The following is a 16,496-nucleotide window of genomic DNA, read 5'->3' on the forward strand; positions in this document are numbered from 1 at the left end:
CCATCATAATTTATGTAAATGTCTAACTAAACCGAAAAGTTTCAATAAAAAAATATATTTTTAACACTTAATTAAAATGATAAAAATATAAAGAAAATATATTTGTAATATTAAACAAAATGTTGGCAATCATTTGTATAAATATTTTACGAAATGTATCAATTAAAAAATGTAATCTTAGCTTAGTTTTACATTCACTTCCATAGGCTCGAAGAAATATCGCAGCAATAAGATTGAAATGGAGACAGCGAGAGCGAGAAAGAGAGGAAGAGAAAGAGAGATGGAGACAGCGACAGCGACAGAGATGGAGAAATGCTGGCCGCCAGCGATGGGGCACGCATCAAGCGCGCAAATAAATTAGCGGACGCAAAGTGTTGACATTTATTGTCAAGGCAATCGCGAGACGGTGCCCCAAAAACACTTGCAACAAGATGCTCGCCGCATGCCGCATGCCGCATGCAGCAATGAGTGATGCGAGTGGAAAGGAGAGGAAACTTGTGCACTCTGCACGCTCTTTGGTCAATTTCAATTTATTGCAACAAGTGACAATGGACAGAACTCGCAACAAACGGTTGAATGTGATTGTGATTGTGAATGGGCATCGCATGGGATCGCTGTCGTCGTCGTCGTCCCCAAATTGGGCCAGGCTCAGTTGCAAGTTGCGAGTTGCGAGTTGCGAGTTGCCCCATTGCCCATTATTACCTCTCGAGTGTGTCGGCTTCGATCGACTCTTTAATTGGTTGCGTTGACTCTCTGCCTGCCGCCTGTTTCTTGCTGCTTCCTTCTTCCTTCCTTCTTGCAGCTAAGCCGCTTGCCACTTGCCTCTTGCCACTTGCAACTGGAGTGACGTCGACAAGGCGCAACCACGACAGCGACGACGTCTAAATTGTCGCACCTTTTATAGCTGGCTTGCTCCATTCGATGCAACCGCAAGTCTAACAACAGCAGCAGAAGCAGAAGCAGAAGCAGAAGGTGCAACATCCAATGCCGCACCTACTTCAAGGTCCACAATGCGTCTGCTACTGGTCATCATGTTATCTGACCAGAGAGGTGACAATCCCAATGCTACCACCACAAGACACACAACCAAAGACCGAAGACACCAAAGAGTTTGAACCGCTCCCAGCTCAGCTCCCAAGATAACTGGCATCGCATTGAATCGGATCGGATCACAGTTGTCGCCTCTCAATTACGGATTAAAGCAATTGCTGACCTGCTGGGATATTATTTTTGCCATAGGCTAGTTATTAAAATCATTTGATTGCGTGTCGTTGAAAATGTTTAGCTGACCTCAGAATAAAGCATTTTTGTGGACGCGAATTTATATTACAATCTGAACTTTTCTTTTTTTGTTAGAAATTTTTATACCCGCTACCCATAGGGTAGAAGGGTATTAAAACTTTGTGCCGGCAGGAAATGTATGTAACAGGTAGAAGGAGGCATCTCCGACCCTATAAAATATATATATTCGTGATCAACGTCAACAGCCCAGACGATCTAGCCATGACCGTCTGTGTGTCTGTCTGTCTGTCTGTCCGTCTGTCCGTATGAACACCTAGATCTCAGAGACTATAAGAGATAGAGCTATAATTTGTTTTCGACAGCATTTGTTATGTTCGCACGCAGATCAAGTTGGTTTCAAATTTTTGCCACGCCCACTTCCGCCTCCGCAAATAAGAAAAACCGAATAACAAGCGTAAAGCTAGAGTTGCGAATTGGTATATATAATAATTACTATAGTAGTTATGATTCCTGAAAATTTGGTTGCGATCAGATAAAAATTGTGGAAGTTATTAAAGAAATACTTTTGTATGGGCAAAAGCGCCTACTTACTAGGGTCTGAGTTGCTTTGGCCGACAATCTGGCACATTGTGACGTCTATGGTATATTTTGAATGGTGTACTATATCGATATACCAAACATACCATTTGATGTATTTTTAGTATTTTTTAGTATTTTCGGTATATTTTGAAAATAATACCGCAATATTTTGCCTTTATTAAAAATGGGTAGCGGGTATCTCACAGTCGAGCATACTCGACTGTAACTTTCTTACTTGTTTAATATGAGTTTTTTCTTAGCTGAACAAAACTCAACAATTCAGTTTTAAATTATTGTTTATAATTCCCTGATTTTTTGGTTTTTTTTTCAGTTTTATTATCTACTTTGAATATACTTAAATCATTAAATTTTTATTTATGTGTGAAACACGATTCAATTCATTTATAGTTGTTCTTAGTGTCATTCGTTCAGTTATTTAAAGTTCAACATTAATGAAATCTGACGATAATTAATTATCTTTTTTTTTGCTTTTCTTAACGCGAGCCAACTTTTTTATTGCTGACAATCGAAATGTGAGATTTAGTTCTCTCCGATTTTAAGTATTAGCTACAATTTTCTTGCTGTGGAATGTTTAGAAGTTTTTTCAAACTAAGTAAGAAAGCTCAGGATATGATATACCCGCTACCACTTTTCAATAAAAATATACCAAAATAATATACTGACAAAATATTGAAATATACCAAATATTAAGCTGAACCTTCGCTGCCATTGCTTTACCAATAGCGTTAGTATTAATTTTAATTATAGCTAACCTTTAAATAAATAAATAAATACCAAATATAAAAATTTATTGTAAACATTCTAGGAAACACGCAAATTATATAATCGGTATATTTTAGTATGTTTATGGTATATATATTTGGTATATATGTATATTCGGTATATCGATATAGTATATATACACCATACTTGTACATATGCCAGATTGTTAACCAAAGCAGCTAAGACAAAACTGCATCAGTTGTGGATTGAGATAAACTATTATTTGTCTAAGAGAAGGAAGAAATTAGAGAATCGGTAATAGAAAGTCACTTATGTGTAAAAGAACAACAAATATAGCAAACGATTTATAAAACGTGAGTATAAGAAAGGCAAATAAATCACTATAACACCCATCTATAAAGTTATTCTGTCTTGACTTTAACAAAACAATTAAATCTAGAATTTTATTTACAATACTAATTGATGTGTTAAGTCTTTAAATATGCTTTCGCAGAAAGATCTATTATTTTAATGTATTCTTTAGTTCCATTGTTAATTTGTGGAAATAAAATACTTTCGAGTTTCTTTGGCATGACAGTCTGGTATATTTTATGTTTAATGGTATATTTTAAAAGTAGTACAATATCGATATATAACATTCGGTATATGTTAGTATTTTTGCTGTATATTCTTCGTATATTTGTAGAACAGGATATATCAAAGTCGCGCACACTCGACCTCAGCTTTCTTACATGTTTTATTTTTAAATTAAAATATTTTTCAATTAGAGTGTTCATCAAGAACAAAAAAAAAAAAGACTCTGCCCTTGATGGTAATTAATCGTTTTGTTTTTGGTGTGACCAGACATTAATTTGTTGTTGAAATTATGCAGATTGCCATGGTATAATTGAATTAAAATAAGTTGCATTATTATGCGAATCTTTTGCAAATCATTCGCTGTGCTCAGATTTGAATAAATAATCATTTAACTTGCCAAATATGCAATTTGCCGAGTCCATTGTGTTTTTGCTTCTCTATGTCACGCACTGACGCCTTGTCCTTGCCCCCCCGTCGTCGATCGAGAGCACGCCCACGGCCCAGACCATGAGAAGAAGAAGAAGAGCAGTCTCCTAGAAGCCCTCTCATTTGCTGCTGCTGTTGCTGCTGCTGCAGATAACCATTTCAATTAAATGTTAATTATGCAAAATTGACACTGGCCATTATGACAAGTTGCTTGTGGTTTCCCTCGCTCGCTCCCTCTCGCTCTCGCACTGTCTATCTCACTCTGTTCATCCTCTGTTGCCTGCTCCACGAACACTTGCAACTGCAAATTTAATTTAATTGCATTTCATACGCCCATTTGGCCGCAACGCCGTCGTAACACTTGACTTATTTAGGCAAAAAAACAGAAGACTAAAGAAAGGGTACAAAAAAAAGTAGAGAGGGGTGAAAGGGAAGGGTGGAGAGGGGGGAGGGAACTGTCGGCCCTCTGTTAAGCAGCGACTGCCTTTAGACGGCGCAAAATTTTAATTGCCTGGCCACTGGACGCTGGGCTACATTCGGTTTTGACCATCAACAGCGACCGCGTGTCAGCCAAAGAAGATGATGATGATGATGACGATGATGAAGCGGATGATGATGATGTGGAGGCCAACACTTTGGTTGCGGCTGCTGCTGCGCTTCGCTGACTTTGGAGCGGTGAGCGGTGAGCGGAGGACAACAACAAAGTTGCATACAACATCATTTTGGGGCAAGTGGCAGGCAAAATGGGTTGGCGGCAATTATAAAACTATTGTAAGGGCGCAGACGATGAGCGTATAGAGTGCTAACATATGACAGATGGGAAGCCACTAAATAAAGTGAGGCCTAGAGATGGAGAGAGAAAGAAAGTGAGAGAAAGAAAGACAGAGAGAGAAAGAAAGGAAGAGTTGAAGGGTAGCTATATAAAAAATAAAGCGAATTAAACAAGTTCAACATAAAACATTTAGTTAAGAAAGCAGAGAAATTAGAATTTCACTTAAGTTCTTAAATCAAGATTCGCAATCTTATTTTCAATCTAGAATAAAATATATTTAATAAAGATTTTAATCTTAAAAAAAGATGTTTTTAATCTTGAAATGCAAATTCATCAAATCTTAATCTAATCATGATTTAAGATTTTTGAAATTTATAAATCCTATTTCAAGATTGTTTTCTTTTTAAATCGAACATATCCTAAATCAAGATTTTTATACCCGCTACCCATAGGGTAGAAGGGTATTATAACTTTGTGTCGGCAGGAAATGTATATATATTCTTGATCAGCGTCAACAGCCGAGACGATATAGCCATGTCCGTCTGTCCGTCCGTCCGTCTGTCCGTCTGTCCGTCTGTCCGTATCTAGATCTCAGAGACTATAAGAGATAGAGCTATAATTTTTTTTCGACAGCATTTGTTATGTTTGCACGCAGATCAAGTTTGTTTCAAATTTTTGCCACGCCCACTTCCGCCCCTGCAAATCAAAAAAATCGAATAACAAACGTAATTTTAAAGCTAGAGTTACGAATTTTGGTATATACAGTAATAACTATAGTAGTTATGATCCCTGAAAATTTGGTTGCGATCAGATAAAAATTGTCGCAGTTATTAAAGAAATACTTTTGTATGGGCAAAAACGCCTACTTACTAGGCGTCTTAGTTGCTTTGGCTGACAATCTGGTATATTGTGCCGTCTATGGTATATTTTAAATGCGGTACTATATCGATATACCACATATACCATTTGGTATATTTTTAGTATTTTTGCAGTATATTTGGTATATTTTGAGAATAATACCGCAAAATATATTGCTTTTATTCAAAATGGGTAGCGGGTATCTCACAGTCGAGTACACTCGACTGTAGCTTTCATACTTGTTTAATCTAAATTTTATTCTCTCTCTTTGTAGCTATAAAGTATTGCCTTTAATACCGCTTGATTTGTTTAACATTTTTCAAACATCCGATTCGTTGATTGATCTGTACTTTTGACATAATTAAGAACTTTAACACAGTTTTCTACTTCAAGCCTAAAACTAACTGTATCACTAAAAGCTTAACACATTTAAATGATTGACAGCAGAGCAATTTGTTTTGTTCGTTCCTGCCAGATACCCTTACGAATATATTAATTTGTATATATCTATATAAAGATTTGGAATATATTTGGATATTTAATACTTTTTTTAATTCAAAACCATATAAAAGTAAATAAAAATATTGATTTTTTAAGTATTTGCAATTAAAATGGTATTAACTAAATATTTATTTATGTGGATAATATAAATATACAATTAAACTAAAATTGTACGTGAGATCAAGGACGAACCGAAGATAAAAACTGAACAATTGAACAAGAAATTATTATTAAAGATCAAAAGTGAGTAACTAAACAAGAAAAAAATAGATAAGGAAATTGGACAACTGAACCAATAAGAACGTCGAAGATGAACTCATTTAGATTCCTCCCTTTACAAAAGAAGGAATTTCTTCATGAACGATGCAACACTAATTTATTTTGTGTAGTGGAATAACTAATTCAATATCAAGATTGTTAAGTATAATAATAAATATTACAGCTACAGAATAATAGCAAAACAGTGTGGTATTAAATTTAAAATATACTAAATTAATATACCACAAAAATACTATAAAATTTGTTAAAAATATACCATAGAGTGAGAAATATACCAAATTGTCAGCCAAAGCCCCGCAGTAAATAGTTGTTTTTTCCCATACAAAAGAATATCTTAAAAAACTTATACAATTTTTGTCTAATTGCAACCAAATTTTCAGGTATCATAAATCCTGTAGGTCTGTTATTATATGTACACAAAATCGGCTCTTGCTATGCGGCTTGCGGGGGCTGAAGTGGGTGTGGTACAACTATAAAACAAACTTGATTTATCTCTATCTCTATCTCTATCTTTTATAGTCTCCGGATAGATGTTCAAACGGACGGACAGACAGACAGACGGACAGACATGGTTATATCGTCTCAACTGTTAACGCTGATCAAGAATTTATATATACTAAATGGGGTCTGTTACATAAATTTCCTGTAGCCACTAATTTATAATACCTTTTTACCCTAATAAAAACACAAAATAAATGGATAAACCTTAGTCAGAATTTGTGCTTGGCTTGAGAACTTTCTCCTCAAGAGCAGCTGCACATTCTGTTGAGTAGAGTATTTCGAGTTCGACTTGCAGTTTTGATTCACAGATCCTTGTTGTCTCCGTTGGAATTGAACTGTCGCTGGTTGTTGGTTGCTGGTTGGCAATTATGTATGCATGCATGCCTGACTAACTGTCTAACTCTCAGCCTGCTGACTCAACTGCTCACTCTCACGCTCGCTCTCCCTCTCTGTCTCTCTACCTCTCTCTCTCTTTCTTTTAGACTGTGGCGTCGTCTCGCTTGCTCGCCTATCGATAACAGCTGATAACTTTGAGGGCTTTGCCCAGCAGCCACCCACTGTTCAGTATGTGTGTGTGTGTGTTGGGTTTGTTGTGTTGTTTAAAAGGTTTTCCGTGTCGCAGCGATAAAATGGCTAAAATTGAATAACTGCAACACTACACTACACACACACACACACACACACACCAACACACACATACACATACACAGAAAGAAATGGAGGCAATTTGGCAATCGATTGCCTTTGCATTTGAGAGTTGTTGACTTCGTGGCGGTTGTTGTTGTTGTTGTTGCTGCTGTTGCACTTCCGCCTAAACAGCGCGCTGCTGGGCAAAGGTGTGTGTCACCCCTTCCCCCCTCTCTCCCTTTGCTCACTACTCAAATCAGCGAAGCTTAAAGTCAGCTTAAGCCCCATAAAGGGTTCAACGCTTAATCCGCACTTTGGCGCGTTTCTTGGCAGCTTCAACAATTGCAAGTGCCTCTGTTTGCTGCTGCTGCTTGCCACATGGTGTGGCATGGCGACGTCTTTGCCACCACTTTGTTTACAAAAATTATGCAAACTATGCAATTGTTTTAATTTCACTCTCTCTCTCTCTCACTCTTTTGACCACTTTGTTGCAATAAATTTAACGCCAGGTCGCGCACTCCAGACACTCCACACAAAACTGCCTCGAGGCCATGTTGCATGCTGCCTCACTGCCTCACTGACTAACTGACTGACTCGGTGACTGAGCTGAGCTGAGCTGAGTTGAGAGGGGAAACAAGTCGCCGCCTCGTTTGTGCGAAACTTATTCGAAGCGTTTTTGCTCAAACAACCGTTAAATTTTTATCGCTACCAAATACAAATTGCATCCCCCCAAAAGAAATGCCCAAAATATATTTATCTTATGATTAGCAGCCATAAATAAGTGTAATTAACAGCGCTTATTCCGAGAATATCTTCAAGAAATTTCGCCTTTTGTTTCGCTAAAATTCTGCACAGCAAACATTGTGCTAGAAAAATCTAGAATTGCACTGAAATCATGTCAAAATTGAATCCAGCAGATACTTTCTTGAAAATCGATTCAAATTCTACAATAATTTATAATCTAATAATAATAATCAAAATTAAATATATATAATATTACTAATACTATAGTTTGGCATTAGTAAAATGAAGAAAGAATAACTAAAGAATATATAAAAAAGAAAAAATAAATAACAAATGTTGTCGAAAAAAAATTATATTTCTATCTCTTATGGTCTCTGAGATATAGCTGTTTATACGGACGGACGGACAGACAGACAGACGGAATTTTGGTATGTACAATAATATCGATAGTCTTTGTGATTCCTGAAAATTTTGTTGGTAATCAGTTAAAAAATAGTCGAAGTTGCCTTGGCTGGCAATCTGGTATATTTTGAACTCTATAGTATATCTTGATTGTAGTACCATATCAATATACCAAATATACCATTTGGTATATTCTTAGTATTTTGTTGGTATATCATTTTGGTATATTTTTTATTCTTGCATATAGTACAATATCAATATACAAAGTATACCATTTAGTATATTTTCAGTACTTTTGTGGTATATTATTTTGACATATTTTGAGAGTAATACCGCAATATTTTGCTTTTACTCGAGCACATTCGACTGTAGCTTTCTTACTTCTTTTCAATATTACGAATAACTCTCAAATATAGTTTGAGTTTGACTCGTCCTTAGAAAAAGATTTGGCTATCTCAATTGAAGATGGAAATCTTGTTTTGAACACTTCTTTTCAGATTGAAAAGTTCTCAAACTCAAGATTTTGTTCACTACGTGTTGTAGAGTTGAGCATTTGGTTTTTAAGTAATTTTAAAGTCAATGCAACGGGTTTAAAGCCATGGCCCAAAAAGCTATGTCAAAGGCAACCACACGCAATTCCCTCCCAAACTGTCATCTCTCTCTCTTTCTCTCTCTTACTTAGTCTCTCTATCTCTTTCTGTTTGCTGCAGATTTGTATTGCTGCTGGTGTTGATTCTAATTTTGGTTTTGCTTCCTATTGCTGTCGTTGGCTGGCTGGCTGGCTGACTGGCTTTCGAAGTCTTGGCTTGATTGACAGCCCTAAACACAAATAGCGGCATATTTTAACGCGGCTGTGCGCCACTTGACTCGATTGCACAAGAACAACAAAAGTTATGCTACAATTCATGCATGAAACATGACGTGCGCGACTTACGAGTGTGTTCCTCATATCCGACTCTGACTCTGACTCTGACTCCGACTCCGACTTCTTCCTTCGTCTTTCGTCCTTCGTCCTTCGACCTCCCACCGTTAGGCCGCAAAAACCAAATGGGCTGCGAAAAAGGGGCGCAATAAAAGCTGAAGGTTGAACGACAGCCCCGTCGATGCACTGCAAATTACATCGGCAATTATTGACATCAATTTCAACTTCTCAAGTTTTCCTAATAAAAAAAAAACTGCCATTTCTTAAACTCCGTCTTTCGTCTGTTCATCGTTTAAAATATAGATTTATAACTAATGAATACAAATACAAATTTGTCTCTTTATTAACTTTCTTTATTAATTTGCATTTTTATTTCCGTGCTTTAGTCTGCTTTCATGTCCGACCTTTCACCGGTATAGCACAATACAATAATTTAGTGGCATTACTTTTATAGTTTAGACACTCTTCTGAATATTATATTTATATCTTTATTAATTTGCATTTTATCCCACCTTCTCCTGAAGGTTGCTCTATAGTCAAATCAGTGGTTCATTTAGAACTATTGAAATTATGTTCAATTTCTATTATAGCCTAGACACAATTACAAAGTTGTCTCTTTATTAAGATATCCAACTTTCTACCGGAAGGGCGCACTAACAGCTAAAGGTTCATCTAAATTTTGAGTCATTACTTTACATAACAAATTAATATTTGTCTCTCCGTTGAATTTCTATACGAATTTGTCATACCAGCTGAAAGTTGCTTTGTTGAGCAATCGATAATTGATTTAGAACTATAGAAATTTAGTGGCATTACTTTTGATACTAATTAAAATTGGTCTCTCTGTTGAATTTATCCACTTATTTGTCTTACTGTCTCCCCTGATATCAAACCTTCCACCGCAATACCAGCTAAAGGTTAATCTACACCTCATTAAGGCATTTATTGTGACTTTTATAAGTTCTTCCAATAAACTTACTCATTAGTTGCTTTTGTTAAGTTTGTAATTGACCACTGAATTAGAATTAGAAGAAATTTGTTTCCATAACTTTTATAATCTGTACTGAAATTAAATAATTTTTACAAGCTAAATTTCTCTATTAATTTGAGTTTTTCATCCTGCCTTGCAACAAGTCATTCAAATAACAACTTTAGTCCGAATATTTTAAAATTTTACAACCTCTTAACTTAATCTAGTTGACAAACTCTTTCGCGATCAAAGTTGAACACAAACAAGTTTGATATCTTTAGAGACTTTCATTTTTTTTCCAATAATTTTCTGCATTTTAGTGTTGTTAAAGTGTCGCATAGCGTTAGTATTATATTTTATTTCATATATTTTGAAGTGGTGTAAAATATTGAATAAGCCAAAATAAAAAAAAAATGTTTAATTATTATAAATTAAATACATAATGCAGTCTTAACTAAATTTTGTCTGAAAATGTGTTTATTTATTGTATTTTTCAATTCGCTAGCACTGCTATTTCAAAGTTCACAACTGTAAGTGTGGCCATATTTTAAAGCGTAATAAAATTTTAAATAATCTTTATTTTGTTGTATGGTCACACTTGATCTTAACTCTCTCTCTCTCTCTCTCTCTCTGTCTATCTTAATTGCGCAGCGCCTAGCGAAAATATAAGTTCATTATATATATTAAAATATATATTTTTAGAATATATACTTCAAATATTCTTCGATATTGTGCATTTTATATGGAAATGGATAATGAATATCAAATATGAAACAGCTGTCTCCGATTTGATTTCTGCTTTGATTTCTGTCAGTGCATTCTGTGGGTAACTGACTGACTTTGATGCTTTATCCTTGTTCCGCGTCGTTGGCATCTTCTTTGGTCTCCATTACCGCGCTGTCGATGTCTTAAGCATCTCTCTCTCTGTGTGTGTGTGTGTGTGTGTCTCGCCTTTGCCAATGCATTGGCATGCTGCGTTGCGTTTGTGGCCTGAAATCAGAGGCACGCAGGCGAAAGGCTTTCTAATGAGCACGTTTAGGCATTTGGCTGGCTGGCAGAGCAACGCAATGCGATGAACACGATGAGGATGATGATGAGGATGAGGATGTCTAAGGACTTGGAAGAGTGATGATGGCGCATGGCGCAATTATTGCAACTTCAATAAATTTTCGACTTGATTACGCATAGCGGCGAAATTAATCGTTGGCATACGTCATACGCCATGTGTGCCAGAGAGTAGAGCAAAGCAGAGCAGAGCACAGCACACATGGCAATTGCAATTAAGTTCGACTCGCACTTGGACTCGCACAGGAAATTCTTGGAAATTATTCACACTCATTAACATATTTACACCTAAAAACGAACGCTGACAAATGACAAAGAGGCGTAACCACTGCGCTGCGCCAGTTTTCCACTTTTCCAGTTCCCAATTAGACAAACGTGGCTGCAGGCCAACTTTGTTCGCTTTGCTTCTTTTTCAGCTCAGCTCAACTCAACTCAACGCTGATCTCTTGGCTTTTTTTTGTCAACTCGCCCCTCGCTGCCTCAGGGCTCAGCCAGAGCTAGCGTAATCGTAGTCGTAGTTGGAGTAGCTGCCTGCCGATTACGATTAATGAGCAGGCACTTAAAAATGCTCATGGCACGCGCTAAACGCAACAGCAAAGCGTTCTCTCATTGCCATTATTAAGTTGTTGGCTTGGCTTGGCTTGGCCAAGAAGATGAGAGTTGGCCAACACCTGCCTTCGCCGCACGCAGCTGATTGCCAATTTGCTGTTGCAGCTCTCCATTTGTCTTTGCCTTCGCCACAAATCCAGCCAGCCAAAGTCAATGCACTTGACCAGCTGCCCGCTGGCTGAGCCGTTGGCCAATTAAGTTACATCTCGCGCTTAATACGCAAACCTAAAAAACCAAAATATAAAAATAAACTAGAGAATACTCTAGCCCAAAAACAGTAGCTGCAGTCTCGAGACTCGACTCGAGTTGACGTATTTGGCCATTGACAGCGCCTTAATGGATTAACATTTGTCTGTGTCGTGTTAGGCTGCAACAATGCCCCCCAGCTAACTCACAAACTCCGAGCCGAAGTGCAAGTCAAAGTCTCAGTCTCAGTCTCAGTCTGAGTCTCAGTTACAGCCTTATTTGCATGCTGTTGCTGTTGCTACTGCTTCTCTATGGTCTATATGGATTGCTTTGGCTTTCGACCATCTTGCATTCGCTTGGGGGGATCATATGTAAACACGATCATTATCATAGCAACTCAATTCCATGCACAAATTAAGTTCTACTCTCGTGTTATTAATGTTCATTCCTCTCAACAAATAGCTGCCACATAATTCAGCAAAATATATACAAGTCCACAAAACTTGTTGACTTCAATTAAATGACCATTTACTCGATTACCTTTAGCTCAAGAGTCGCAAGTCTACCAATACTTTGATACTCAACTATTTAGCTGTTAATCGTCTCGCTATTACTATGAAATTTCTTATTCAAAGTGGTAATTGCTAAATTATAAATACTATATATATTATGCAGCAGTCTGCCAACAAAGAACTCAATAAGTTGAAGGTAATCATTTGCTTCGTGTGGAGGATTTATTCGAATAACTATGATGAATTAGTTTTGTTTTGAATAAAGTCTAAATCCTGTGAACCCATCACACAAAATTATTAGTCAACAAAAACAAGAAAGAAAGCTGCTTGACTCTGAGACATCAACTAACCGTTTTCATTAAAAGCTAATTAGAATGATTTTATCGTTACAATATATCAAATTAATATACCAAGAAATTTTAAAATCGACCACATTGAATATATTCCAAAATATACATTTAATATACCGACCACATTGAATATATACTAAAATGTATCTTTAATATAGCAACCACATTGAAAATATACCGAAATGTAATTTGAGTATAAAGACCACATTGAAAATATACTAGAATTTATATTTAGTATATCAACAACATTAAATATATACCAAAATGTAAATTTAGTATACCAACCATATTTAAAATATAGCAAAATGTACATATATTTAATATACCGACAACATTGAAAATATACCGAAGTGTAGTATACTAACCACGTTGAATATATACCAAAAGCTATATTTAGTATACCGATCACGTTGATTATATACCAAAGTGCATATTTAGTATACCGACAACATTGGAAATATACCAAAATGTATATTTAATATACCGACAACATTGGAAATATACCAAAATGTATATTTAATATACCGACCACATTGAATATATACTAATATATATATTTAGTATACCAACAACATTGAATATATACCAACATGCATATTCAGTATACCGACCACATTTAAAATATACCGAAATGTAAATTTAGTATACTACCCATATTGAAAATACATAATAATGCATATTTAATATACCGACCACATTGAAAATATACCAGATTGTCAAAGTAATCAAAACCCAAGAACAACAGTCGTTTTTATATATATAACATTATTTATTGACACGGCACAATCGACTTATTTCGGCTAAGAAAGCTTGTCTATTAAATCAAGATTAAACACTCTAAAAATTAGACTGTTTAAAACAGAAATAAATACAGAAAAGTGCTCAAGCCTAAGATTTTTCTAATTCTACACAAAGAGAAACGAATCTAGAATCTAGAAATAGAATGCAAAACTTAATTGAAAAACTTTTTGATCTTAAAAATAATTATATTGTAACATGACTTTTATTCTTGATTTTCAGTATAAGATTTAATAAATTATAAGAAAAAATAAATTTAATAAAGAAATAAATGATATAAAATTTAAATATTGCTTCAAGTTTTGTTTGTTTCTCTCCGTAACAAATGCATTAATATTGTTTGTAGCTCGTTGCAAACAGAAGTTGGAGTAAGAAATGTGAGTTGCAATTTGTCGAAGCTGATAACACAATCGTAATACTTGGTTTTTAACTAATTTACGATGGCAGTGTCAAGTGTGCGTATAAACGAATGACTCTGCAACGCAGTGGCGTGGAGCGAGGAGAACAGTAAGAACAGGGAACAGGGGGGCAGAGGAGAGGTCATAAATTTCACACAGAAGTGCCAAGATGATGAAATTGAGGGGCCATTATATAGTTGCAACAATGGCATACAGCAAATTGCAACGAACGTAATTGTAAAATATAGTCAGAGTCAGAGTTTTAGGCGCAGTAAGCAGCGATAATTAATTTGTATAATGTGCTGTTGACGCTGCAACATGTGGCAAGAAGAGGAGAGAGGGAGAGAGAGAGAGAGAGCGGGGCTGATAAGTAGCAGTAAACATACAATGAGGTAGTAAATAATGCCAACCAGGCATGCAAGAGAGAGAGAGAGAGAGAGAGGGAAACGGAGACAGAGACTGAGCACAGGCGAGCCACCTAGCGGCCAATCAATTAAACGGCCCCCGAGGCTCCACAGGAGTGAAAGAGAGGGAGAGGAAGAGGAAGAGGAAGAGGGAAGCGCGGTTGTGGCGCGAAAAAAAGCGTTTATAGTGCGTGTAATCAGCTCTTAACTTATAATTTAGAAAACGGCCTACCTCTCCTAGTATGTGTGTGTATGAGTGTGTGTGTGTGTGTAAGTGTGTGTGTGCGTGTAAGTGTGTGTGTGTGTGTTCGCAGTTTAGCGCTCTGGAAGATGCAACGCATCGGCGGAAGCTATAAACATCTGTATAATTAAATAAAATAAAATTAAAAATGGTAATGAGAAGTCCAGCAGCAAGTTGGCAGCGCTGGCAACGCAGGTTGGCGAGGCCAGCCCGTGGCTTGTAAACAATTTAGCGTGTCTCTTCATATTATATCATTAAAATTAATATGACTTTGGCGTGCTTCAAGTTATTGCCACAGACTCAGACTCAAACTCAGACTCAAACTGAGAGCTGAAAGTGCGTTCGACGTTCGCCGTTCGACGGAAACGCAGCCGTTGCCCCAGACTGTAGCCTACAGGGCACAGTTCCAGTCTGATTCTCCTCCTTCAGTCACTTCCCTCTGCGTGTCGCTCTTAACTAATGAGACAGACTGTGACCGACGCGTTGCGTTTAAGGCAACACAGCGATAGGCGCAGATAGTAGGCCGGCCAACATTTAACCTGCCTCTCAAATGATTAGCTACCGTGCCCCTAACCTTGTTGTTAAACTATTCATCAATTTGGCAGCCAATCTAACGATTACGAGTGGCGGAGTTCGATTAGAAGAGCGGTTACCATAAAAAAATAAAATGAAATATATAAATGAAATGAAATGCAATTCAACTAAAGAATATAACAAAAAAGATCACAAATAAAAGAAAACAGATTGGTATTATTTGTAAAATATACCGAATTTGTATACTGAAAATACTAAAATATACCGAATTAGAGGAAGAACGAATTAATTTAAAAAATAATACAAAAAGTAAAATATAAAACAATGTGGCGTTATTCTTAAAATATACGAAATGTATATACTAAAAATATTAAAATATACCAAATTAGAGAAAGAGCGATTATTATAAAAAAATTTAATTAAAAAATAATAAAAAGGGTAAGAAATAAAAATAAACCAGTGCGGTATTATTCTTAAAATATACCAAATTTATGTACTAATATACTAAAATATGCCGAATTAGACGAAAAAGTAAAATATGAAACAATGCGGCACTATTCTTAAAATTTACTAATTATATATACTAAAAATACTAAAATATACCGAATTATAGGAAGAGCAACTATTATACAAAAAATAAATTATTTATTATTATTATTATTATAATTAAAATATACCAAATTTATATACTTAAATACAAAAATATATATGTATATATATTACAATATTTGGTATATCGATATAGTATTAAATTAAAACAAGAATCGCAATTATAGCACAAAAACTTGTTAATCGATTTCTTTCGCTTTGCGGAGGCAATTACAATTAATCCAGATCTAAAACAAAATCAAATAATTCTACAAAATATACTGCACTAATTTGATAAATTCGAATACAATCTAATATTTTGTGTTTTACATTTGTAGACTTCAAATTTGTTTCAACAGCCGCAACTATTATTTAGGTTTCCTTGGGGACTTTTATTTAATTGAAACGCTTGAAATGTGTGCAAAATAAAAAAAAATGATCTTTGACTTTAAAGAGTTGCCATTGGCAATATATCCTTTTAGCACTTCAGACAATCGATTGAACTGCGTTGCCACGTTGCGACTTTGTAGCTCAAGTGACGATGGCTTAGGCTATAAAATATCCCCTTTGCAGCAGCTGCATCTGAACGTATCTCAATCTAGCATATGAAATGCTATATACATACATATATTGCCGTAGTACATGTTTTTAGTTACATAACATATCTG

The sequence above is a fragment of the Drosophila nasuta genome, chromosome X (genome assembly GCF_023558535.2).
Source record: "Drosophila nasuta strain 15112-1781.00 chromosome X, ASM2355853v1, whole genome shotgun sequence".
NCBI lineage: Eukaryota > Metazoa > Arthropoda > Insecta > Diptera > Drosophilidae > Drosophila > Drosophila nasuta.